Genomic DNA, 26,684 nt, shown 5'->3' on the forward strand with positions numbered 1-26,684 from the left:
GCATAGACATATCGGCCATTAATCGGTTCGCCAAAACTCGTTTTCAGTGTCAAAACCGAGTACATTATATAGTTTGGTTAGGATGTATTAGCTGAGGTTAGGTTGTGCCAGGCCTTTCGGTTGGTCGTCTGGTCAACCAGGCTGTTGGACGCGGCTGCTCGCAGCCTGACGTATGAATCACAGCCTGGTTGATCAGGTATCCGTTGGAGGTGTTTATCCAGTTCTCTCTTGAACACTGTGAGGGGTCGGCCAGTTATGTCCCTTATGTGTAGTGGAAGCGTGTTGAACAGTCTCGGGCCTCTGATGTTGATAGTTCTCTCTTGAACACTGTGAGGGGTCGGCCAGTTATGCCCCTTATGTGTAGTGGAAGCGTGTTGAACAGTCTCGGGCCTCTGATGTTGATAGAGTTCTCTCTCAGAGTACCTGTTGCACCTCTGCTCTTCAACGGGGGTATTCTGCACATCCTGCCATGCCTCCTGGTCTCATGTGGTGTTATTTCTGTGTGCAGGTTTGGGACCAGCCCCTCTACTATTTTCCACGTGTAAATTATTATGTATCTCTCCCGCCTGCGCTCAAGAGAATACAGATTTAGGCTCTTTAGTCGGTCCCAGTAGTTTAGATGTTTTACCGAGTGGATTCTAGCAGTAAAGGATCTCTGCACGCTCTCCAGGTCAGCAACCTCTACAGCTCTGAATGGGGCCGTCATTGTGCAACAATATTCCACCCTAGAGAGTAATAGTGTCTTGAAAAGTATCATTGGTATGTCGTCCCTTATTTAGAAGATCCCTGTTATCCAACCTCTCATTTTTCTTGCAGTTGTGACAGCTACTTTATGGTGTTCTGTAAAGGTAAGGTCTTCTGACATGATTACTCCTAGATCCTAGACATTACTTTTTCGTTCTATAATGTGATTTGATTCTGTTTTATATATGGTTTCAGTTTAAGACGTGAGAGGTTAGAGCTATTGGGCTATAATTTTTTGCATCAGCTTTACTACCTCCTTTGTGAAGTGGCGCGATCTCCGCAGTTTTAAGTATGTCGGGGATGACGCCAGGGTCTAGGCTCCGTCTCTAACAGATGTTCAGGGCCTGTGAGAGTGGCGTCTTGCACTTCTTGATGAACATAGAATTCCAGGAGTCTGGGCCCTGGTGCACAGAGGGCATGGGTATCTTGAGGTTATCTTGAGACGATTTCGGGGCTTTAGTGTCCCCGCGGCCCGGTCCTCGACCAGGCCTCCACCCCCAGGAAGCAGCCCGTAACAGCTGACTAACACCCAGATACCTATTTACTGCTAGGTAACAGGGGCATAAGGTGAAAGAAACTCTGCCCATTGTTTCTTGCCGGCGCCCGGGATCGAACCCGGGACCACAGGATCACAGTCCAGCGTGCTGTCCGCTCGGCCGACCGGCTCCCGGATCGGTTTATGCTGTGTATGGTGACTTCAAAGTCCAGTGGTGTAAGGGTTCCATCTGATATGTGGTTCCATGTTGGTGTCACATTCATGAAGAATGTAGTGATAAGTTTTAAAATCCGTTGGAGAATCACCTTATAGAAGTATTATGTATCTCCCTTGGTTCGAGCCCCTCTCCCCCTCTCTCCGTGGGTTCCAGTCTCACCATCCAGGTTTTTACAAAGGGGAATATTCAAAACTTTTACGATAATCTGTCGGAAATTACGGTAGAAAGGATGGCCAATTACGTCCAACAATGTTAATTAAACCGGACAGGAGCAGGGTGTGGGGCCGCATGTGGGGAGGGTCGACCTGGGTGTTGTATGGCGGGGTGCGTGTACAGTGAACAACACTGCCTCCTACACATAAACACATGTGTATTTACCATATACCTCAACCACTAAAAACAAAAATGAAAACATGTGCTACTTTGAGCACCAACACTTGACTCACTTGTAAATAATTTAAACCCACACGAGCATTTTGTTTACACTGATGACCAAGTGTCAATAGGTAACACTGCAGCACTTGTACAGCACAACAGTAGGTGAACAAAGCCTTCTAGTGCCAGCCTAACCAACAACTACCTATTAATATAGGGTCATGTAGCGCAGTAGTCTACACTACGTCATCAGCTCCCAACTAAAGAAATAAAATCAAGAAAGTTAAGTTCATAAATGGCCTCCTAATAGAATCGAACTCAATATTTGGTGCATTTACAGAAACCCACACGAAAGACCACATGGATAGTGAAATCTGGATTCCGAATTATAATCTATATAGATGTGACAGAGTAATTAGGTCAAGTGGAGGAGTTGGTCTGTATATTAAAGAGGAACTGGCATGCACAGAGCTCCTGAACTCGTCCAATGAGGTGGTAGAGGTACTTGGAATCAAGGTAGAAAATATGAATCTACTTATTATTTTAATATACAAACCGCCAGATGCAACAGTTTAGGAATTTACTGAACAGATCCACAAAATAGAGAATATCCTTGATAACCTAGCAAACCCAGTACCAGATATTATCTTCCTTGGAGACTTCAATCTACCCAGTTTAAAATGGAGAATAGTAAACAATAACATTATAGCAGGAAATCAACCTGGAAATAACCAACCACAGGTCAGAGAACTACTGAGATTCTGTGACAAATTGTCGCTCAGTCAGCAGATTACAGAACCATCTAGGAACGAGAACACGCTGGACCTGATATTCACGAATAACAATGAGCTAATCAGAGACATTACTGTCTCAGACACTACGTACTCGGACCACAAGATCATTGAAGTTCAAACTAACATCAATAACGGTAGTAGGCCCAAGAGAAACAACAAGCGAGAAGGGTTATTCTATAAATTCAATTTTAATAATAAGAGGATAAACTGGGAGAAAATAAACAGGGAACTTACAAACATTCAATGGGAAAATGTTCTAATAAAAATCCTTCACAGGGAATAGAAAAACTGACTTTTGAAGCATATGAAGTCTGTCTGAAACATGCTCCTTTGAGGAAAGCCAGAAAGAGGTCCAATGTAGAAAGAGAACGCAGACGACATTACAAAAGGAGGAAGAAATTAACGGAAATGCTTAAGCAGACACGACTCTTCATACAAAGAAGAAATAATTTAAACAGGGAGACTGAAGCATTCCTATCAGACTGAAGAAGGGCAACTAGAACAGAAAGCAATTCAAAAAATAAAGAAAAACCCAAAATATTTCTTCACATTTGCTAAATCAAAAGCGAAAACCACTGCCAGTATTGGACCTATTCGTATTAGTGAAGGTTCATACACTGAGGATGACAGAGAAATTAGTGAAATCCTAAAAAAGCAGTATGAGGACATGTTTAGCACTCCAATACTCAGCATGAAAGTGGAAGATTCGGACAATTTCTTTATGAATGATACTCAAACCCCTGTAAATATAACTGATATCAACACGAGCGTGGCAGATTTTGAAAGAGAAATTGACAATATGCCCATGCACTCAGCCCCGGGTCCAGACTCATGGAATTCAATATTTATAAAGAAATGCAAAGTGCCAGTAGCACAGGCACTCAGTATAGTGTGGAGGAAGAGCTTGGACACGGGGGAGATACCAGATGCACTTAAAGTAGCAGACATAGCCCCTCTACACAAGGGTGGTAGCAAAGCATTGGCAAAGAATTATAGACCAGTTGCACTAACGTCCCATATAATAAAAGTATTTGAGAGAGTGATCAGGAGTCAGGTCACTAGATTCATGGAAACCTATGACCTCCACAACCCAGGCCAACATGGATTTAGAGCAGGAAGATCATGCCTCTCACAGCTACTTGACCACTATGACAAAATCACTGAGGCATTAGAGGAAAAACATAATGCAGATGTCGTATACACAGATTTTGCAAAGGCATTCGACAAATGTGACCATGGAGTGATTGGCAGCGCCACCCATCCTGTGAGTGGACACACCGCCATAGTGACAGTATTGGGCAGCGCCACTCATCCTGTGAGTGGACACACCGCCATAGTGACATGTACAACACTCCCCAATAGGAAGAAAACCCGCTGGGTTGTTCATCCTATCACTTGTACCCAGACACAACAAGTCCCAGCTGTGTCAAGTGATCAGCTCCTCAAACAAGAAGATTAACATCTATCGACCCTTAAAAGCTTATGATACTTATTTTTATAAGTACCAAAAGAGGTACAGTATTAACACGCAACGTGTGCCAAACTTCTATCTACTTTTTAAGGGAATATTATTCTATTTACCTAAGTTCATGAAGTTCATAGCTAAGTTGGCAACTCGTCTTCCTAATAGAACGTCACATTTTGACGTATACTTTACCTAAAGCAATTGTCGTACTAGAAAATGGAAGCGGCTGCCGAAAGTGACGTACTGTTCCGTTTTCTGTTTTGGGTCCTCTGGTAGATTAGGATACGGACACTTTAGTACGACAGTTTCTTGACGTTGGGAGAAACCCTTAGGAGGACGGGCGAAGTAGGATACCTTACCTTATGGAGGTTCCGGACCAATGGAGGACCGGTCCAGGCCCCGCGGACCGGTCCAGGCCCCGCGGACCGGTCCAGGCCCCGCGGACCGGTCCAGGCCCCGCGGACCGGTCCAGGCCCCGCGGACCGGTCCAGGCCTCCATTGGTCGTCTGGTCAACCAGGCTGTTGGACCAGACGACCAGGATAGATACCATATATAAATATCAACCAGGACAGATATTACTGTAGTATTATTTATAGAGTGATAAAGAGCTTGACAGCGTAACTGCCAGTAGAGTGCACGGCGGCGTTAGACGGGCAAGAGATGTGGCAGCGTTGTCCCAACAATTAATTCCTGGGCTCCTAACTTCCCGCTCTTGAGAGTCAGTTGCGTGCTGGCGAGCGGCGAGGACGGATGTGTTCGCTCTGTACTCTTGTTACATTACACTAGGCTCTTGTCTAGTTCTTAAATATCATAGTCCACCAGATTATTATTATTATTGTTGAGAAAATTCCCAGGAACCGAGAAGACGATTCGAACCTATGCACTTGGGTTTCTCTGTGAATTAATATTATTCATAAGTGTAAGTTGTGTTTAACAGTAATTATTTTATATTTGTGTGTAGCGATTATCCCTGGGTAATTATTTACTTGTGTTCTGTTAAGTGGACTTATGTATAAGGGGAAGAATGGAGTAAAGTGACTTTTTTAACGTTTTTAGTCACTTTAAAAGAAAAAACAATTTTTTTATTATAATAATTATTGTTATCGTAGTTAATTGAAACCTAAACTTAATATTCAGATGTATATCTGAATTTGGGGGGGAGGGGGCCGGGCATTTAGGTAGTTAGGACTGTATTAAGGTGAGACTTGATAACCACGACCAACGACAGTCATTAGTGTTGACAAGGTGACCACCCAATCCTGGGAATCTCTAAATCTCTAAAACGCGGACCAAATAGTACGCTCTGACCCTTATAATAGTAAGTAGAAAGTTAGGTACAATAGTATGACTGACAATTACACCCCCACCCCACCCATCTGAAGATATAGGAAGTGACAACGTCTCGAACCGTCTTGAGCCATTATTACAAGACATGATAGCAGTATCTTACAAGACTGATACAAGTACCAGTCTATCTATCTATCTATCTATCTATCTACCCCAACTATCAAAGACTTTACATTTAATGTCACGAGTTACGTGAGGCTTCGTGAACTTTCCATTCACTCACTCACGGATATTACAAGTCATCATAGTCTACCGGAACGTTGCTAGTAGTTCAGGCTAGTAGCTGCCACTAGTATCCCTGGAATTACAGACTATCTTACGATCATTCACCTGGGAGATGTGATAACACATTCACCTGGGAGCAACAACACTATTCACCTGGGAGCAACAACACTATTCACCTGGGAGCAACAACAGTATTCACCTGGGAGCTACAACACTATTCACCTGGGAGCTACAACACTATTCACCTGGGAGCTACAACACTATTCACCTGGGAGCTACAACACTATTCACCTGGGAGCTACAACACTATTCACCTGGGAGCAACAACACTATTCACCTGGGAGCAACAACACTATTCACCTGGGAGCAACAACACTATTCACCTGGGAGCAACAACACTATTCACCTGGGAGCAACAACACTATTCACCTGGGAGCAACAACAGCACACTCAACACAAGACACAAACATGTCCTCTCTCAATTATCTCTGCCTCTATACCTGGCCGCTCACCCTCAACACACAACGTGGAATCTCTTTAAAAGTCTCCTGGAGCCAGATTCACGAAGCAGTTACGCAAGTGTTTACGAACGTGTACATCTTTCCTCAATCATTGACGGCTTTGTTTACATTTATTAAACAGTTTACAAGCATTAAAATTTCCCAATCAACTGTTGTTATTGTTATAAACAGCCTCCTGGTGCTTCGGAGCTCACTAACTGTTTAATAATTGTAAACAAAGCCGCTATAGATTGAGAAAAGATGTACAGATTCGTAAGTGCTTGCGTTAGCCCGTCCTCCAAAGACCCAAAAGCGATTCCATGCACCCGCCAAACCCCCTGTTTATGAATGAAAAGCGGTTTACACACGACTCACAACTGCTGACGTTCGAACATATCCGGAACAAGTGCTTCACTGACGAATTTTGTTCGAACCACAACGCTATAAATGCTTCACCCACGTACTACAAATACAAATTATCGCCAACAGAACCTAAACACCTAACCTAACCTAACCTATGCCTATATATGCACAATATGCTAATATATTATAATATTAATTTATACTTGCGAAAATTCCTGTTTTGAATGAACAGCATGTTAAAATTTATGAATGCGTCTGTGGGGTCGACCGCTGGATGGAATGTACTTGAGTCGAGGACGGGTTGGTTCAAGCCATCTTGGAATTTACAACCTGGTGTGGAATTCTTTTCGTACGATTCAACTTTTTTTTTTTTTGCGGGTTCATGATGCTTTCCCGGCCGGTGCAAGGTTAGAGGGGGATTATCAGGGGAAAGCGCCAAGCCATTACGACCATATAACCCTGGGAAGGGGTCAGGATAAGGAGGATTTTAGGTGGGACCGGGAGGGGGTGGGGGGGGGGGAATGGTGCCCAACCACTTGGACGTTATCTTGAGGTTATCTTGAGATGATTTCGGGGCTTTAGTGTCCCCGCGGCCCGGTCCTCGACCAGGCCTCCACCCCCAGGAAGCAGCCCGTGACAGCTGACTAACTCCCAGGTACCTATTTACTGCTAGGTAACAGGGGCATTCAGGGTGAAAGAAACTTTGCCCATTTGTTTCTGCCTCGTGCGGGAATCGAACCCGCGCCACAGAATTACGAGTCCTGCGCGCTATCCACCAGGCTACGAGGCCCCTTAACCTCTGCCTGGTTAACCTGGACGGTCGGGAATTGAACGCCGACCTGCATGAAGCGAGACCGTCGCTCTACCGACCAGCCCAAGTGGTTATACAAGGTTAGAACATACAGATGTTTTACAGAGCTGAGCTTTTTATTTTAAATCGCTAAGGCTTTAGTATTTTCTGTTAATAAATTCTCAAAGCGGACAGTAAGTGGCGCGTTTTCCAGATATTAAAGAATTTAAATATCGGAGTTGGAAATAAATTAACAGAATTCTGTGTTACATTTTAGCCTCGCATTATTTCACTGTTAAATTTAACATTATTGTATTTGTTTCTGTTTAAACAGTTTCGCGGCAAGTGATGATACCGGTGTGTGTGCTCACCTAGGTGTGCTTGCGGGGGTTGAGCTCTGGCTCTTTGGTCCCGCCTGTGTGTGTGTGTGTGTGTGTGTGTGTGTGTGTGTGTGTGTGTGTGTGTGTGTGTGTGTGTGTGTGTGTGTGTGTGTGTGTGTAAGAGGTGACTGGGCAGTACACATCACCAAGCACCACCACAAACAGTATACCCCAGGCAGTATACACCACCCAACAACATGTCAACCCACACATACAAGGACAACAGTGTTTATGTACATGACAACTTTCCAGAACATTCCACAATATGTGTCATTGCCAAAAGACAAAAATTAACATAAGGACAAAAATATATTAGGCTTAGGCTAAGCTTTTGTCTTCGTTATATTTCCGCTATATAAAAATATTATTACACACACACCATATAGGCCTATATAGTCTAAACACCAAGATGGGGTCGAAGAATATGGTGCTAATTACGGTCTGAACATAGGCGGGGCCGAAGAGTCGTAGCTCATCTCCAGCAAGTACGAATAGGTGAGTATGCAGTCGACTTGTACAAGTATTTGACACGAGACATTGTTACACACAGAAACCTACGGGCTCACCATAGCCCGTGCTACTTGGAACTTTGGTCAAGGTAGCGTATCTTTAACAACAACAACATTGTTACTGATGTATTCTGGACAACATTGTCGGAAAACCCGACACCGTTTACTAATATTCAATACAATACGCAGATAATATTGCTGCTGTTTTGTAGTAATCAATTAACCCTAGAAATAGTGTTTTAATCACTCATAGAAAATGTGGCACAGTGGAATTTTCCTCAATAGAAAACGGGGGGTTATCATTGCCACATGTCGGCATTTCACCACCCAATGATGGGAGACATTCTTAATGCATCAGTCTTTGGGCTGTAAACAACATAACCACATTTCCCTTGAATCAACTTAACAACCCGTTCTCGCACTTGCTTACAGTCAATATTGGCTTATTTAATAAGTGCATATGTTACATACTAATTATGAATATTTTAGTTTACCTTGAAAAGCTTCATAGAAAACACCGACCTCACCTAACCTTCTTAGTATGTAAAGATAAGCATCTTATTGCTTCTTAATTACAATTATTACTTAACCTATACTTAATTATCAGTACTAAAATATATTACATGTAGGCCCCTCTCTCTCCCCTTGTTGATAACACGGTGAGCAGCCGAGGCGGCAGTGGAGGGCAGGCCACAGTCAGTCGCCAGTTAATTTAACGAGTCTCGCTGGGGCAGTAGGAACAGTAGCTCAGTATGTAACAGTAACTGAACAGTAGCTCAGTGTGTAACAGTAACTGAACAGTAGCTCCAGTGTGTAACAGTAACTGAACAGTAGCTCCAGTATGTAACAGAAAGTGAACAGTAGTTCAGTGTGTAACAGTAACTGAACAGTAGCTCCAGTATGTAACAGTAACTGAACAGTGTGTAACAGTAACTGAACAGTAGCTCCAGTGTGTAACAGTAACTGAACAGTAGCTCCAGTATGTAACAGTAAATGAACAGTAGCTCAGTATGTAACAGTAACTGAACAGTAGCTCCAGTGTGTAACAGTAACTGAACAGTAGCTCCAGTATGTAACAGTAACTGAACAGTAGCTCCAGTATGTAACAGTAACTGAACAGTAGCTCCAGTATGTAACAGTAACTGAACAGTAGCTCCAGTATGTAACAGTAACTGAACAGTAGCTCCAGTGTGTAACAGTAACTGAACAGTAGCTCCAGTATGTAACAGTAACTGAACAGTAGCTCCAGTATGTAACAGTAACTGAACAGTAGCTCCAGTATGTAACAGTAACTGAACAGTAGCTCCAGTATGTAACAGTAACTGAACAGTAGCTCCAGTGTGTAACAGTAACTGAACAGTAGCTCCAGTATGTAACAGTAACTGAACAGTAGCTCCAGTATGTAACAGTAACTGAACAGTAGCTCCAGTATGTAACAGTAACTGAACAGTAGCTCAGTATGTAACAGTAACTGAACAGTAGCTCCAGTATGTAACAGTAACTGAACAGTAGCTCCAGTGTGTAACAGTAACTGAACAGTAGCTCCAGTATGTAACAGTAACTGAACAGTAGCTCCAGTATGTAACAGTAACTGAACAGTAGCTCAGTATGTAACAGTAACTGAACAGTAGCTCCAGTATGTAACAGTAACTGAACAGTAGCTCCAGTGTGTAACAGTAACTGAACAGTAGCTCCAGTATGTAACAGTAACTGAACAGTAGCTCCAGTATGTAACAGTAACTGAACAGTAGCTCCAGTATGTAACAGTAACTGAACAGTAGCTCAGTAACAGTAACTGAACAGTAGCTCCAGTATGCAACAGTAACTGAACAATAGCTCCAGTATGTAACAGTAAGTGAACAGTAGCTCCAGTATGTAACAGTAGCTCAGTATGTAACAGTAGCTCAGTATGTAACAGTAACTGAACAGTAGCTCCAGTATGTAACAGTAGCTCCAGTATGTAACAGTAGCTCAGTATGTAACAGTAACTGAACAGTAGCTCCAGTATGTAACAGTAGCTCAGTATGTAACAGTAGCTCAGTATGTAACAGTAGCTCAGTATGTAACAGTAACTGAACAGTAGCTCCAGTATGTAACAGTAGCTCAGTATGTAACAGTAACTGAACAGTAGCTCAGTATGTAACAGTAGCTCAGTATGTAACAGTAACTGAACAGTAGCTCCAGTATGTAACAGTAGCTCAGTATGTAACAGTAGCTCAGTATGTAACAGTAGCTCAGTATGTAACAGTAACTGAACAGTAGCTCCAATAATTTTCCCTAGGACAACAGCGTTAAGGGTTGTAAAGTGGTCCCATTATCAACACCATCTTCCTCTACGAATCAGGGAGATGTTCTCTCCGAAACCCATTTGTTATCTTTTCATTCCTGGCCAGGGGCCAGATTCACGAAGTAGTCACGCAAGCACTTGCGAACTTGTACATGTTTTCTCAATATTTGGCGGCTTTGTTTCCATTTATTAACAGTTAATGAGCTCCGAGGCACCAGGAGGCTGTTTATAACAATAACAACAGTTGAATGGGAAGTTTTCATGCTTGTAAACTGTTTAATAAATGTAACCAAAGCCGTCAAAGATTGAGGAAAGATGTACACGTTCGTAAGTACTTGCGTAAGTGCTTTCGTGAATCTGGTCCCAGAAATGCTACAGGTAGGTTAGGGTGACCCGGACAGAAGGCGAGTCGAGGCACAAAACTAGATAATTATTATTAACCTCACCCAAAAAATTGCTAATATTTTTCCCTGATAAAGCTGTCAAATTAGGTTCCTGCTATTTATTGTGTGTGCCCTTTGACAGAGGTAACTGAAGTGGAAAGATAATTATATTTAGTTACCTAGTACTCCAGTACATGAGTTGAGGGCCAGCCTCATCCACAAGGTATTCACCTAGTTGTGCTTGCGGGGGTTGAGCTTTGCTCTTTCCGCCCGTCTCTCAACTGTTTACTAACTACTTCCCCCCCCCCCCCCCCACACACCCCAGGAAGCAGCCCGTGACAGCTGACTACCTCCCAGGTACCTATTTACTGCTAGGTAACAGGGGCATAGGGTGAAAAAACTCTGCCCATTGTTTCTCGCCGGCGCCATGTCCAGCGTGCTGTCCGCTCGGCCGACCGGCTCCCCGAACCCACGCCACGTTCGGGAATCGAACCCGCGCCACAGAATTACGAGCCTGCGCTCTATCCACCAGGCTACCAGGCCCCGAAAGTGTATGGACTTGCGAGTTCATCCCATGTTCATACAGGTTGTGTAAACAGTTTTACGGTCCGTCACCCTTGTAGGCACCGAGCTACAAGGGTGAGGGGGACCGAGCTACAAGGGTGAGGGGGACCGAGCTACAAGGGTGAGGGGGACCGAGCTACAAGGGTGAGGGGGACCGAGCTACAAGGGTGAGGGGGACCGAGCTACAAGGGTGAGGGGGACCGAGCTACAAGGGTGAGGGGGACCGAGCTACAAGGGTGAGGGGGACCGAGCTACAAGGGTGAGGGGGACCGAGCTACAAGGGTGAGGGGGACCGAGCTACAAGGGTGAGGGGGACCGAGCTACAAGGGTGAGGGGGACCGAGCTACAAGGGTGAGGGGGACCGAGCTACAAGGGTGAGGGGGACCGAGCTACAAGGGTGAGGGGGACCGAGCTACAAGGGTGAGGGAGACCGAGCTACAAGGGTGAGGGAGACCGAGCTACAAGGGTGAGGGAGACCGAGCTACAAGGGTGAGGGAGACCGAGCTACAAGGGTGAGGGGGGACCGAGCTACAAGCGTGGGGGACCGACCTACAAGGGTGAGGGCGACCGAACTACAAGGGTGAGGGCAACCGAGCTACAAGGGTGAGGGCGACCGAGATACAAGGGTGAGGGGGACCGAGCTACAAGGGTGAGGGGGACCAAGCTACAAGGGTGAAGGACCGAGCTACAAGGGTGAGGGGGACCGACCTACAAGGGTGAGGGGGACCGAGCTACAAGGGTGAGGGCGACCGAGATACAAGGGTGAGGGGGACCGAGCTACAAGGGTGAGGGGGACCGAGCTACAAGGGTGAGGGGGACCGAGCTACAAGGGTGAGGGGGACCGAGCTACAAGGGTGAGGGGGACCGAGCTACAAGGGTGAGGGGGACCGAGCTACAAGGGTGAGGGGGACCGAGCTACAAGGGTGAGGGGGACCGAGCTAATAGGGTGAGGGACCGAGCTACAAGGGTGAGGGACCGAGCTACAAGGGTGAGGGACCGAGCTACAAGGGTGAGGCTCTCGCTTCAGGGATGAGGGACTGAGCAACAGGTGAGGTACTGAGCAACAGGTGAGGTGAGGTACTGAGCAACAGGTGAGGTGAGGTACTGAGCAACAGGTGAGGTGAGGTACTGAGCAACAGGTGAGGTGAGGTACTGAACAACAGGTGAGGTGAGGCACTGAACAACAGGTGAGGTACTGAGCAACAGGTGAGGTACTGAACAACAGGTGAGGTACTGAGCAACAGGTGAGGTACTGAGCAACAGGTGAGGTACTGAACAACAGGTGAGGTACTGAGCAACAGGTGAGGTACTGAACAACAGGTGAGGTACTGAGCAACAGGTGAGGTACTGAACAACAGGTGAGGTACTGAACAACAGGTGAGGTACTGAACAACAGGTGAGGTACTGAACAACAGGTGTGTGGGAACCGACCTGTGAGATTTATATTTATTTAATTGATATAAATTTATATAGAATTTATATTTACGTTAATTTATATACTTCGATAGAAATTTGTATGATGTTAAGTGGACTGTATTTCTGCAATAATCTCAAATCGATCCTTGCACATTAAGGGGGTTTATATTGAATTTATATATATGCAGCCAATCAAACTACAGTATTAAACTACATATATTAGTATACATTGACGAGGTTCCTTATCTTATTATACAACAGGCTTAGTTCACCAGATATAACTAGGATGTAGACACCAAATTACCTCGTGTGAGGCAGCTTCCATCACCCAGTAACTGATATACCAAGCTTGCTTCCCCCTCTTGACCTGTCAAAGGGTGCTAGCTGTAAAGCCAGAATCCTAATATATGACAGCTACATCAGAGAAAACACTGTATAATGAATCATAAAGACCAAGGCTTAATTACCTTTTATTAAGAGGCTGTTCGCGTTCTAACCGGTTCGCCCAATATCTACCTAACATTAATGGCCAATAATGATTAGATAAACGGGTTTCGGTAGAACACTTCCCTTGAATATTGTTGACAGCGTGTTGATGATGATAGAGCACTAATATGATCTCCATTACACTTCGTCCAAGAGAAATGATAGGAGCCGAATTTGCTCCCTGCGCCTCTGGTCTTAACAACAATGGCTGACCTCTCCTTCCTCACTGACGCTACTGGCCTACTTTGTCCAGATATCAGTAACTGATAGAAGGGTCACATTTACTTTATTTGATACTGATAATTAAGTTAATTTATATGTGATGTTTTTATGATGGTAAAAGTCCAAAGACTCATTTAAGAATAATTCCCAACACAATAGGTGGTGAATTTATAATAGTATGTGGCAATGATATCCCGTTTTCTATAGACGGAAAATTCCACTACAAGCTACATTTTCTATGGGTTAACTTGTGTATACAATGGCAGCAATATTATCTGCAATTGCATGTAATATTATTAAATGGTGTCGGATTTTCCGACAAGGTGAGGTACTGAGCAACAGGTGAGGTACTGAGCAACAGGTGAGGTACTGAGCAACAGGTGAGGTACTGAGCAACAAGAGAGGTACTGAGCAACAGGAGAGGCAATGAGCATCATGTGATGTACTGAGCAACAAGAGAGGTAGTGAGCAACAGGTGAGGTGAGGTACTGAGCAACAGGTGAGGTGATGTACTGAGCAACAGGTGAGGTGATGTACTGAGCAACAGGTGAGGTACTGAGCAATAGGTGATGTACTGAGAAACAGGTGAGGTACTGAGCAACAGGTGAGGTTCTGAGCAACAGATGAGGTGAGGTACTGAGCAACAGGTGTGAGGTACTGAGCAACAGAAGAGGTATTGAGCAACAGGTGAGGTGAGGTACTGAGCAACATGCGTTGTACTGAGCAGCAGGTGAGGTACTGAGCAACAAGTGATGAGGTGAGGTACTGAGCAACAAGTGAGGTGAGGTACTGAGGAACAAGCGAGGTACTGAGCACCAGGTGAGGTACTGAGCACCAGGTGAGGTACTGAGCAACAAGTGAGGTGAGGTACTGAGCAACAAGTGAGGTGAGGTACTGAGCAACAGGTGAGGTGAGGTACTGAGCAACAGGTGGCGAGGTACTGAGCAACAGGTGTGAAGTACTGAGCAACAGAAGAGGTATTGAGCAACAGGTGAGGTGAGGTACTGAGCAACAGGTGAGGTGAGGTACTGAGCAACACGCGTTGTACTGAGCAGCAGGTGAGGTACTGAGCAACAAGTGATGAGGTGAGGTACTGAGCAACAGGTGAGGTATTGAGCACCAGGTGAGGTGAGGTACTGAGCAACAAGTGAGGTACTGAGCAACAGGTGAGGTGAGGTACTGAGCAACAAGTGAGGTGAGGTACTGAGCAACAGGTGAGGAGAGGTTCTGAGCAACAGGTGTGGTGAGGTACTGAGCAACAAGTGTGGTGAGGTACTGAGCAACAAGTGTGGTGAGGTACTGAGCAACAAGTGTGGTGAGGTACTGAGCAACAAGTGTAGTGAGGTACTGAGCAACAAGTGTGGTGAGGTACTGAGCAACAAGTGAGGTGAGGTACTGAGCAACATGTGAGGTATGGAGCAACACGTGAGGTGAGATACTGAGCAACACGTGAGGTGACATACTGAGCAACACGTGAGGTGACATACTGAGCAACACGTGAGGTGAGGTACTGAGCAACACGTGAGGTATGGAGCAACACGTGAGGTGAGGTACTGAGCAACACGTGAGGTGACATACTGAGCAATACGTGAGGTGAGGTACTGAGCAACACGTGAGGTACTGAGCAACACGTGAGGTACTGAGCAACACGTGAGGTACTGAGCAACAAGTGAGGTGAGGTACTGAGCACCAGGTGAGGTGAGGTACTGAGCAACAAGTGAGGTGAGGTACTGAGCAACAAGTGAGGTGAGGTACTGAGCAACAGGTGGTGAGGTACTGAGCAACAGGCGAGGAGAGGTACTGAGCAACAGGTGAGGTACTGAGCAACAGGTGAGGGGAGGTACTGAACAACAGGTGAGGAGAGGTACTGAACAACAGGTGAGGGGAGGTACTGAACAACAGGTGAGGGGAGGTACTGAACAACAGGTGAGGGGAGGTACTGAACAGCAGGTGGGGTACTGAGCAACAGGTGAGGTACTGAGCAACAGGTGAGGTACTGAGCAGGAGGTGAGGTACTGAGCAACAGGTGAGGTACTGAGCAACAGGTGAGGTACTGAGCAGCAGGTGAGGTGAGGTACTGAGCAACAGGTGAGGTACTGAGCAGCAGGTGAGGTGTGGGACAGGGATGGAACAGGACTACAAAGGTGTCGAACTGAACTACAGGGCTGAGGAACTGAACTACAAGGCTGAGGATCTGAACTACAGGGGTGAGGAACTGAACTACAGGGCTGAGGAACTGAACTACAAGGCTGAGGATCTGAACTACAGGGGTGAGGAACTGAACTACAGGGCTGAGGAACTGAACTACAAGGCTGAGGATCTGAACTACAGGGGTGAGGAACTGAACTACAGGGCTGAGGAACTGAACTACAAGGCTGAGGATCTGAACTACAGGGGTGAGGAACTGAACTACAGGGCTGAGGAACTGAACTACAAGGCTGAGGATCTGAACTACAGGGCTGAGGATCTGAACTACAGGGCTGAGGATCTGAACTACAGGGCTGAGGATCTGAACTACAGGGCTGAGGATCTGAACTACAGGGCTGAGGAACTGAATTACAGGGGTGAGGAACTGAACTACAGGGGTGAGGAACTGAACTACAGGGGTGAGGAACTGAACTACAGGGGTGAGGAACTGAACTACAGGGCTGAGGATCTGAATTACAAGGGTGTGAAGCCAACATGCTGGAATAAGTAGCCTAACACCAGGCATGAGAGACGAGCGGTCTCCCGAGGCTATACGTCCCAATAGTTTAACAAATTGCAAGTGCGACTGCCGGAGCCCCGGAGCTAAGTTCCTGCGTTACAAGGTGTAACTGAATCTCTGTGATAACCAGAGCACTCAGCGTATTGTGTAATACACATGGTCCTTCATACGACCGTGTTACATCATACTACGCTACGGCTAGCAAGTTACAGTATATGCACCGCCCCCTTGCATTCGTATACATTCCGCAGGGTATACATTCCACGAGGTATACAGTCCATAAAGTTATACATTTCGAAGGATATTCATTCCACGGGTCTTCACCCTGCCTCTGGCAAGCTCCTCCAGGTTGTGGTCCCCATAAACACGCTTCATATATTTTTTTAACGTGCTGCATATTCAAAGCCGTTTTTTCTAATATATAAATTAATATTATTAATATTTGCGTTATGAATGGTTTCCTCCGAGGCTAATGGTCCCGTTCTTCCAGCCAGAGGTGGTACTCCCTTCCCAATTAATATTATTATATATCAGAATTGTATATAATGGCATGGGTTAGGTTAGGGTATATGTTTAAGCTCCGTTGGCGATTATTTGTGTTTGCAATACGTGAAAGAAGTATTTATAGCGATTAAGCAACATGTCTTCATGCTAGGCTCGTTAAAGCTGCGACCGACTTCCAAGACGCATTCATGAATTTTTACGTATTTTATAATAAAAATAGGTTTGTTCTCGTGTATATATTATTATATATTAAAGTTCTGTGTATAGTTAGGTTAGGTGTTTAGGCTCTGTTGGCGATTATATATATTTGTAGTACGTGGGTGAAGCAGGAGGCTTACCATAGCTCGTGCTTCTTGCCCCGCTCTTGTGCCAGCTAAGTTACGGGCTCACCATAACCCGTGCTACTTGGAACTTGTTCCGAGTAGCTGAATCTATAACAACGGGTGAACCATTTACACCGTTGTGGGTCGAACAAAATTTGTCAGTGAAGCACTTGTTCCGGAAAAGTTCGTACGTCAGCAGTTGTGAGTCGTGTGTAAACCGCTTTTCATTCATAAACAGGGGGTTTGGCTGATGGATGGAATCACTTTTGATCTTTGTTGGGAGGACGGGCTTACACACAACTCTCAACTGAAGACGTCCAAACACTTCCGGAACAAGTGCTTCGCTCACGTTCTCTGTTCGAATCACAATTCTATAAATGCTTCACCCACGTAATCCAAATACAAATAATCGCCAACAGAACGTAAACCCCTAACCTAACCCACGCCTAACTATACATATAATTTATATGTATAATAATATTAATTTATATACGCGAACAATCCAATTTTTAATACACAGTGTGTTCAAACTGACGAATGCGTCTGGGGAGGACGGCCGCTGCTTTAAACAGCAGTGTGAGGACGGGTTGAGGTAAGGGCAATTTGATAAGACAGTTTCTTGACGTTGGGAAACCTTAGGAGGACGGGCTGATGTATGAAGATGAGGCTGCCATTCCACAAGGTGTACTACAACCCGTCCACAAGCTATCCACTGACTCATCCAAGTTTGACTCACACCCTGCATCATTCAGTAAATTCTGTAAACACTCCCTAACTCAACACAACCACAACACATTACCCGACCTTCTATGAATAAACTCCCAATATGCAATTAATTTAATATTAAAAAATTGTTTTAACACCGTATAAAAACATCATGTCAGCTGTTTGCCAGATGTATTAGTTTTGCCAAACTAACTTATTAAATATCGGCAATAGTCAGTATTTAATAGTCTCAACATGTTCTCCAATAGTCTGAGAACATGTTGCAAACGCCGACATATTACCACATCCACGGCTCCACACCCATGATTGATAAATGGCCACCACGGAAACAGTTTCTGCAGCACCACCAAAGAGACGAACAATTATTTCACAAACATTGGAGTACTTTAACTGCTGTTACCCCCATGGCATGACCACAGTCAAATCGCTATGCCACTATCACAGCTGTACAATCACCGCCGCCATGACACAAGTACAATCACTATACCATGATTTAGATAGACCAAGGGTTTTCCAAACTACGGGTCTCCGACCTATTACTGGGGAACAAAATAAATCAAATAGGTAGCGACAAACTGAAAAAAAATCCTCAAAAGGTAAATAAGCAAGTGAGAACGACAATTGCTCATCATTGCAATTTTTATCAAAGTAAGCTAATTACATAGAATATATGAAGTATTATATTCATAGATTGGAGCCGAATATAGCCACTTACTGTATCACACACAAGTGCCACGGTTGTGGCGAGGCTGTACGCTGTGTGAACCAAGAACTGGGATTCATATTTTTTTTTAAAGAAACAATCCCAAGGCACAATTTACTGAGGATGATATTTGGGTTACCAAATTGGCTTAACTGATTTTTGTTTAGTATTCTTTACGATTTAAGCTTCAAACTTCAAGGAAATGAGGTAACAGATTCCAAAACATTATATATTTCATTATATTAAAACATTATATAAGAGTTTCAGAAGATGTTAACGCTATAGCAAGCAAGAATTAAAAGTGATCAACCAATCTATTTTGTTTGCAACAACACACTGCTGAGAACATTGTCAATATAGTTATTTTAAAAGAATTCAAACTCTAGATATTGTTACATCTCACTTCTCTGTTAAATAACGTTAATAGCTATTATCCAGCGAAGAAATTTTAAACAGTAAAGAAAAGTTATTGGATAACAAAATCCATTTGGTTTTCAACGCCTTAAATCAATAACTGAGTTAATCATTGATCATGAAGAAGAAGCTGAATTGCTGCATCTTAGTAGTCCATTTACACTGAAGAATAATTTTGAGAAATTAAATTGTTGTAATAATTTTGAACTAAGATTAAATGAGAATTTCCAATTTTAAGTAAAAAGGCAATCCTAATACTATTACCTTTTACTACTACTTATTTGTGTGAGCTAGAATTTTGCACATTAAATCAACTAAAAACGAAAACTAACAACAGGCTTTAAAAACACTGCACCAGAAGCATATAGCATTGTCTTGTGTTCCAAATTGGAATCAACTACTTACGAACAAACAAGCACATCCTTCTCATTAAAGTAAAACTTAAAAAAATATATGTTGTTTACCATGTCTTTTTTTTAGTAGAATTTCATGCAAAAATGTTTCTATTTATTTTTCTATGTCCTTCCTAAAATATAAATATGTAATTTAATTGAATAAGTTTCATCCATAAATATGCATTTATCATGTGTCAATAATAAATAATGGAACATACTGTAATTCACAGAGTTGGTGTCTGATTGATTACACATGAGCATGCAAGGTCGCAATGCACAAATGCAGTTCTTGCTGTGGGTTTGAACAACGAAAAAAAAAACAGTTTAAACAATGCTGATTTAGCTATTATCATTGCCACCGTGATTATCATTATCATTGCTACAATCACTGCCACCGTGACTTAGGCTACATGGTTGCTAAAAGCACTATAGGAATATTTCAATTTTTCAACAGCCACAGGTGAAAAATAATAACACGAAGGTACAGTAGATGAGGAATATCAGGGAGGAGGAGGAGGAGCAACTGAAGGCGAGGAAGAACAAGAGGTCAAGTAGAACAACAGGAATAGAAAAAAAACGAACGGACGAAACGCAGGAAGAATAAACAGGAGGATATGTTAACAGTAACAAGGTTTACGTTACTAGGGGAAACAATATTAAAGAAGAGTACAGAAACACAAAGGTGTGAGGATAAATAATCAATTAAATTATTCGATTATTAAACGCCGTATTGCCAATTGTACTAAAACAAATATATACTCAATTGTGTCATAAAAGCTGACACTTGTACCTAACTATCTGCCCTACAAATAGTAACAGCCATCTACCACCTTGCCACAGAACACTTACATAAACAATCCAGTAAATGTTAATCGTGGAATCCACCAGTAGAAAGAATGAGGGAATTAAACCGCACACAGTTCAAGTTAAGCGATGACTCTTGTTGCCTCAGTATTTAACTATTCCAAGTCTGTTCAATAACTCAATTGCCAGTTTATAAACGAATCGTCCATTCTTTTCACGAGAAAATGTCTGGTCTAACCTAACCTGTGATAATGGTTGAGCTAACCCAGCCAATGATTGGCTGAGCTAACCTAGCTTTTGGCTAAGCTAATCTAGCATGTGACTGTGGCTGAGCTAACCTAGTCTGTGACTGTAGGAGACGTAGCCTAACCTGTGAACGATCTAGCTAAACCTGTGACAAAAATTTTGTTGACAGAAAGTTGCCTAGGTAATGGGATAATCTAACCTAGTCTTGTAACAAAGGTCTGACTTTACCTAACCTGTTACCTAGCAGGAACTGGGGCGAGGTATTGCATATTCATATGATGGCTGCTTAATGTGGAAATATGTCTCAGAACATATGCTTTCTGAAAACAAATGCCTACATGCTTGCAAAACGTTTATTACACGAGAGAGCTATGAAACCTTTCCGTTAATGAAGTATACGAAAACCGCATCAAGAGCATTCACAATTATAAGACTTAATAATATTGTCAGGTAGCTGTAGAAATGTCGAACCTATAGCATGTTCTCATTTAATTACGTTTGCATGATAATTCCCTTCAGTGATATAATTTTATTGAGTTGATCCCACAGTCGGTAGTGGTGTGGTCAAGACTGCTAAGGTCTCGACCCCGCAACAAGCACTGGACACGAGGCTTGCCACACATTTCGGTGGCTATACGCGTTCATGTCTGCTGTTAAAGTTGACAGACGCGTGTCCTAATCCATTTTTACGCAAGTTGCATAAAGATTGAGTACAAGTTGACCTGCTATTGAGTCAAATTCATGAAACTGGCATCCAGAGTGTGCCGTGTTTGGAACCAAAACAAACCCGCTCCAGAGAATTATGTTCAGCTTTACTCCCTACAACCTCATTTAAACCACGTCAACGACATTCAGAGAAGTCATGCCATCTTCCCGCCTCTCCTCGGGGGTATCCACCAGTCATAATGCGACTCCACGTGGTAAAAATCCACTATATTCAAGTCGAGATGTGCATGTTGTTTGTGGACAAAATTACTGACGTCACGCCCACAAAATAAACAACACGCCTTGAGCTTCACTATGTCACTCCACAGCCGGCCTACGCGCCCTCTGAGGCCTCCAGCACCACCTGCCGCATGCACCCGGGGTAAATAGTAAGACGAAATACATGACAACCTCGTTTTACTGACCTGGTGAATCCGAAATAAGCGCAAGTACTCCGTGACACACACACACAAACTAACACAACACACGTTCAACGCGGATATTGATCGAGGAGTTGGTTGGCGCGCAGCCACACCCACCGTCCGAAACACTGCCCAAGTCCACCTTCACAATGTTACCGTACTTGAAACTCAACAAACTACAATATAATAATACACATTTGTGCTGAATGGCAATATTTAAGTCGGTTGTTTTATTGAGTTGGAGTTCGTAAAGCTGCCTCGCTAACAAAGAGCGAAGCCAGTGTCCCGAGAGAGAACGGTAGCAGCAGACGACACGCTGGAGAGTTTGGCGCCATAACACATGAAGGCAACGAGGCGCTCTCCTGCATTTTTCAAGAGGCGAGATTGGGTAGGGTCATCAGCCGTCCCAAGAGACCTCATATTGCTATTAAATGAAGCTCTTCGGGATGGAGAAAGTAAATATAAAAGCATGATGAAGCTTTCTAACGAAATGGAGCCACTGTTGCTAATATGAATTAAAGATACAGGGGGATGCTTATTTTGATGTAGGATATATTTGGTTACGAAGAGCAAAACTTTTTTATATTGCTTTAAAAAGGCTAAATAGAAACTACTACGTTATTATTGTTGCGTCCGACTTGAAAGTTTTGAAAGAAACTAGATCGGGATTTTTCCTGTGTGTGTACTCACCTAGTCGTACTTGCGGGGGTTGAGCTCTGGTTCTTTGGTCCCGCCTCTCAACAGTCAATCAACTGCTGTACAGATTCCTGAGCCTACTGGGCTCTATCATTTCCATATTTGAAACTGTGTATGGAGTCAGCCTCCACCACATCACTGCCTAATGCATTCCATCTGTTAGCTACTGACACTGAAAAAATTCTTTCTAACGTCCCTGTGGCTCATTTGGGTACTCAGTTTCCACCTGTGTCCCCTTTTTCGAGTACCACCTGTGGTAAACTGTTTATCTTTATCTACACTGTCAATTCCTCTGAGAATTTTGTAGGTAGTGATCATGTCTCCTCGAGCTCTCCTGTCTTCCAACGACGTGAGATGCATTTCGCGCAGCCTTTTCTCGTAACTCATGTATGTGTGTGTGTGTGTGTGTGTGTGTGTACTTACCTAATTATACTCACCTAATTGTGCTTGCGGGGGTTGAGCTCTGGCTCTTTGGTCCCGCCTCTCAACTGTCAATCAACAGGTGTACAGGTTCCTGAGCCTACTGGGCTCTATCATATCTACACTTGAAACTGTGTATGGAGTCAGCCTCCACCACATCACTTCCTAATGCATTCCATTTGTCAACCACTCTGACACTAAAAAGTTCTTTCTAATATCTCTGTAGCTTATTTGGGCACTCAGTGTGTGTGTGTGTGTACTCGCCTATTTGTGCTTGCGGGGGTTGAGCTTTGGCTCTTTGGTCCCGACCCTGTGTGTGTGTGTGTGTGTATTCACCTAGTTGTGCTTGCGGGAGTTGAGTTTTTGCTCTTTCGGCCCTCCTCTCTACTAACTAGTTTTTTCCACACACACCCAGGAAGCAGCTCCGTAACAGCTGTCTAACTCCTAGGTACCTATTTACTGCTAGGTAACAGGGGCATTCAGGGTGAAAGAAACTTTGCCCATTTGTTTCTGCCTGGTCTGGGAATCGAACCCGGGCCACAGAATTACGAGTCCTCCGCGCTGTCCACTCAGCTACCAGACCCTACCACACACCGCTGTGTGTGTGTGTGTACTCTCCTAGTTGTACGCACCTAGTTGTGCTTGCGGGTGTTGAGCTTTGGCTCTTTGGTCCCGCCTCTCGACCGTCAATCAACTGGTGTACAGATTCACGAGCCTACTGGGTTCTATCATACCTATATTTGAAACTGTGTATGGAGTCAGCCTCCACCACATCACTTCCTAGTGCATTCCATTTATTAACTACTCTGACACTGAAAAAATTCTTTCTAACGTCTCTGTGGCTCATCTGGGTACCAAGTTTCCACCTGTGTCCCCTTGTTCGTGTTCCACCCGTGCTGAAGAGTTTGTCTTTGTCCACCCTGTCAATTCCCTTGAGAATTTTGTAGGTGGTTATCATGTCTCCTCTTACTCTTCTGTTTTCCAGGGACGTGAGGTTCAACTCCATTAGCCTTTGCTCGTAGCTCATTCCTCTCAGTTCCGGGACGAGCCTGGTGGCATACCGCTGAATCTTCTCTAACTTTGTCTTGTGTTTAACTAGGTATGGACTCCAGGCTGGAGCTACATATTCTAGAATTGGTCTGACGTAAGTGGTATACAGGGTCCTGAACGATTCCTTACACAAGTTTCTAAAGGCAGTTCTTATGTTGGCCAACCTAGCATATGCCGCTGATGATATCCTTTTGATGTGGGTCTCTGGGGACAGGTTCGGTGTGATATCAATCCCCAGATCTTTCTCTCTATTTGACTCTTGCAGGATTTCACCTCCCAGATGATACCTTGTGTTCATCCTCCTGCTCCCTTTGCTTAATTTCATTACTTTACACTTTCCTGAGTTGAACTTCAGCAGCCATTTTCTAGACCATTCCTCCAGTTTGTCCAGGTCATCCTGTAGTCTCTGTATCTTCATCTGTCTTGATTCTTCTCATAATTTTTGCATCATCAGCAAACATTGAGAGGAATGAGTCTATACCCTCCGGAAGATCGTTTACATATATTAGAAACAGGGTGGGTCTAAGTACTGAGCCCTGTGGGACTCCGCTGGTGACATCTCGCCACTCTGATGTCTCCCCCCTCACCGTTACTCGCTGTTTCCTGATGCTTAAGTACTCCCTTATCCACTGGAACACCTTCCCTTTTACTCCAACGTTTTTAACAGCCTTTTATGGGGTACTGTGTCAAAGGTTTTCTGGCAGTCCAGGAAAATTGCAGTGTTCATAGTGAGTGTGTGTGTTCACCTAGATGTGCCGTGAGTGTGTGTGTGTGTGTGTATTAACCCATTTGTGTCTGCAGGACCGAGTTGTTAGCTCTTGGACCCCACCTTTCCAACCGACGGTTGTGCAATGTATTGACATCTGACCTATTTTCTCTAGCATATTTACTATGTGTGGGAGTATGTATGCACGTGGGAATGTTTTATTTATTTAATATATATATATATATATATATATATATATATATATATATATATATATATATATATATATATATATATATATATGTCGTACCTAGTAGCCAGAATGCACTTCTCAGCCTACTATGCAAGGCCCGATTTGCCTAATAAACCAAGTTTTCATGAATTAATGTTTTTTCGACTACCTAACCTAACCTAACTTTTTCGGCTACCTAACCTAACCTATAAAGATAGGTTAGGTTAGGTTAGGTAGGGTTGGTTAGGTTCGGTCATATATCTACGTTAATTTTAACTCCATTAAAATAAATTGACCTCATACATAATGAAATGGGTAACTATCATTTCATAAGAAAAAAATTAGAGAAAATATATTAATTCAGGAAAACTTGGCTTATTAGGCAAATCGGGCCTTGCATAGTAGGCCGAGAAGTGCGTTCTGGCTACTAGGTACGACATTATATATATATATATATATATATATATATATATATATATATATATATATGTCGTACCTAATAGCCAGAACGCACTTCTCAGCCTACTATTCAAGGCCCGATTTGCCTAATAAGCCAAGTTTTCATGAATTAATGTTTTTTCGTCTACCTAACCTACCTAACCTAACCTAACTTAGCTTTTTTTGGCTACCTAACCTAACCTTACCTATAAATATATGTTAGGTTAGGTTAGGTAGGGTTGGTTAGGTTCGGTCATATATCTACTTTAATTTTAACTCCAATAAAAAAAAATTGACCTCATACATAGAGAAAAGGGTTGCTTTATCATTTCATAAGAAAAAAATTATAGTAAATATATTAATTCAGGAAAACTTGGCTTATTAGGCAAATCGGGCCTTGAATAGTAGGCTGAGAAGTGAGTTCTGGCTACTAGGTACGACATATATATATATATATATATATATATATATATATAATTATATATATATAATTATATATATATTATATATATAATTATATATATATATATAATTATATATATATAATTATATATATATATAATTATATATATATATGTATATGCCTATACTTGCATAAACCACAAGTGAAGATAAACAATCTTTGGACAACACCCACCAGTGGGACTCGAACCCAGAAAGCACAACTACCTTCCAGTAGCTGGCATAACTAGTATGCTTTAACCCACTACGCCATCAGACCTTACAAAAGAAGTAGATAGTTCGAGATATGCCAGTTATGCCAGCTACTATGCCAGATATGCCAGATATGCTCTGGCTACTATGCCAGATATGCTAGTTATGCCAGCTACTGGAAGGTAGTTGTGCTTTCTGGGTTCGAGTCCCACTGGTGGGTGTTGTCCAAAGATTATATATATATATATATATATATATATATATATATATATATATATATATATATATATATATATATATATATATATATATATATATATATATATATATACTGCAACCCGTCCTCGACTCTAGTCCATTACATCCAGCGGTCGACCCCACAGACGCATTCATAAATTTTAACATGCTGTTCATTCAAAACGGGAATTTTCTCACGTATAAATTAATATTATAATATATTAGCATATTGTGCATATATTGGCATAGGTTAGGTTAGGTGTTTAGGTTCTGTTGGCGATTATTTGTATTTGTAGTACGTGGGTGAAGCATTTACAGCGTTGTGATTCGAACAAAATTCGTCAGTGAACCACTTGTTCCGGATATGTTCGAACGTCAGCAGTTGTGAGTCGTGTGTAAACCGTTTTTCATTCATAAACAAGGGGGTTGGCGGATGCATGGAATCACTTTTGGATCTTTGTTTGGAGGACGGGCTGTATACTGACGAATTTTGTTCGAACCACAACGCTATAAACAGCCCGTCCTCCAAAGACCAAAAAGTGATTCCATCCACCAGCCAAACCCCCTGTTAATGAATGAAAACGGTTTACACACGACTCACAACTGATTTCGTTCGAACACTTCCGGAACAAGTGCTTTACTGACAAATTCTGTTCGAACCACAACGCTGTAAATGCTTCACTCACGTACTACAAATACAAATAATCGCCAACAGAACCTAAACACCTAACCAGTACC

The 26,684-nt window shown here is 43.2% G+C and overlaps 1 long non-coding RNA gene across 2 annotated transcripts in view; it reads right to left on the minus strand.

The window, feature by feature from the left end:
* LOC138355322 (uncharacterized) overlaps positions 1-22,152 on the minus strand; it is a 449,272-nt gene extending 427,120 nt beyond the window's left edge. Inside the window, exon 1 of one of the 2 annotated variants that reach the window (XR_011223916.1) lies at positions 21,517-22,152. This is a non-coding gene — a long non-coding RNA (uncharacterized lncRNA). The remainder of the gene's footprint in view (positions 1-21,516) is intronic. The other variant, XR_011223917.1, reaches the window with a different exon arrangement.
* Between the last annotated feature and the right edge of the window lie 4,532 nt (positions 22,153-26,684).

Source organism: Procambarus clarkii, chromosome 67 (genome assembly GCF_040958095.1).
Source record: "Procambarus clarkii isolate CNS0578487 chromosome 67, FALCON_Pclarkii_2.0, whole genome shotgun sequence".
NCBI classification, from domain to species: Eukaryota; Metazoa; Arthropoda; class Malacostraca; order Decapoda; family Cambaridae; genus Procambarus; species Procambarus clarkii.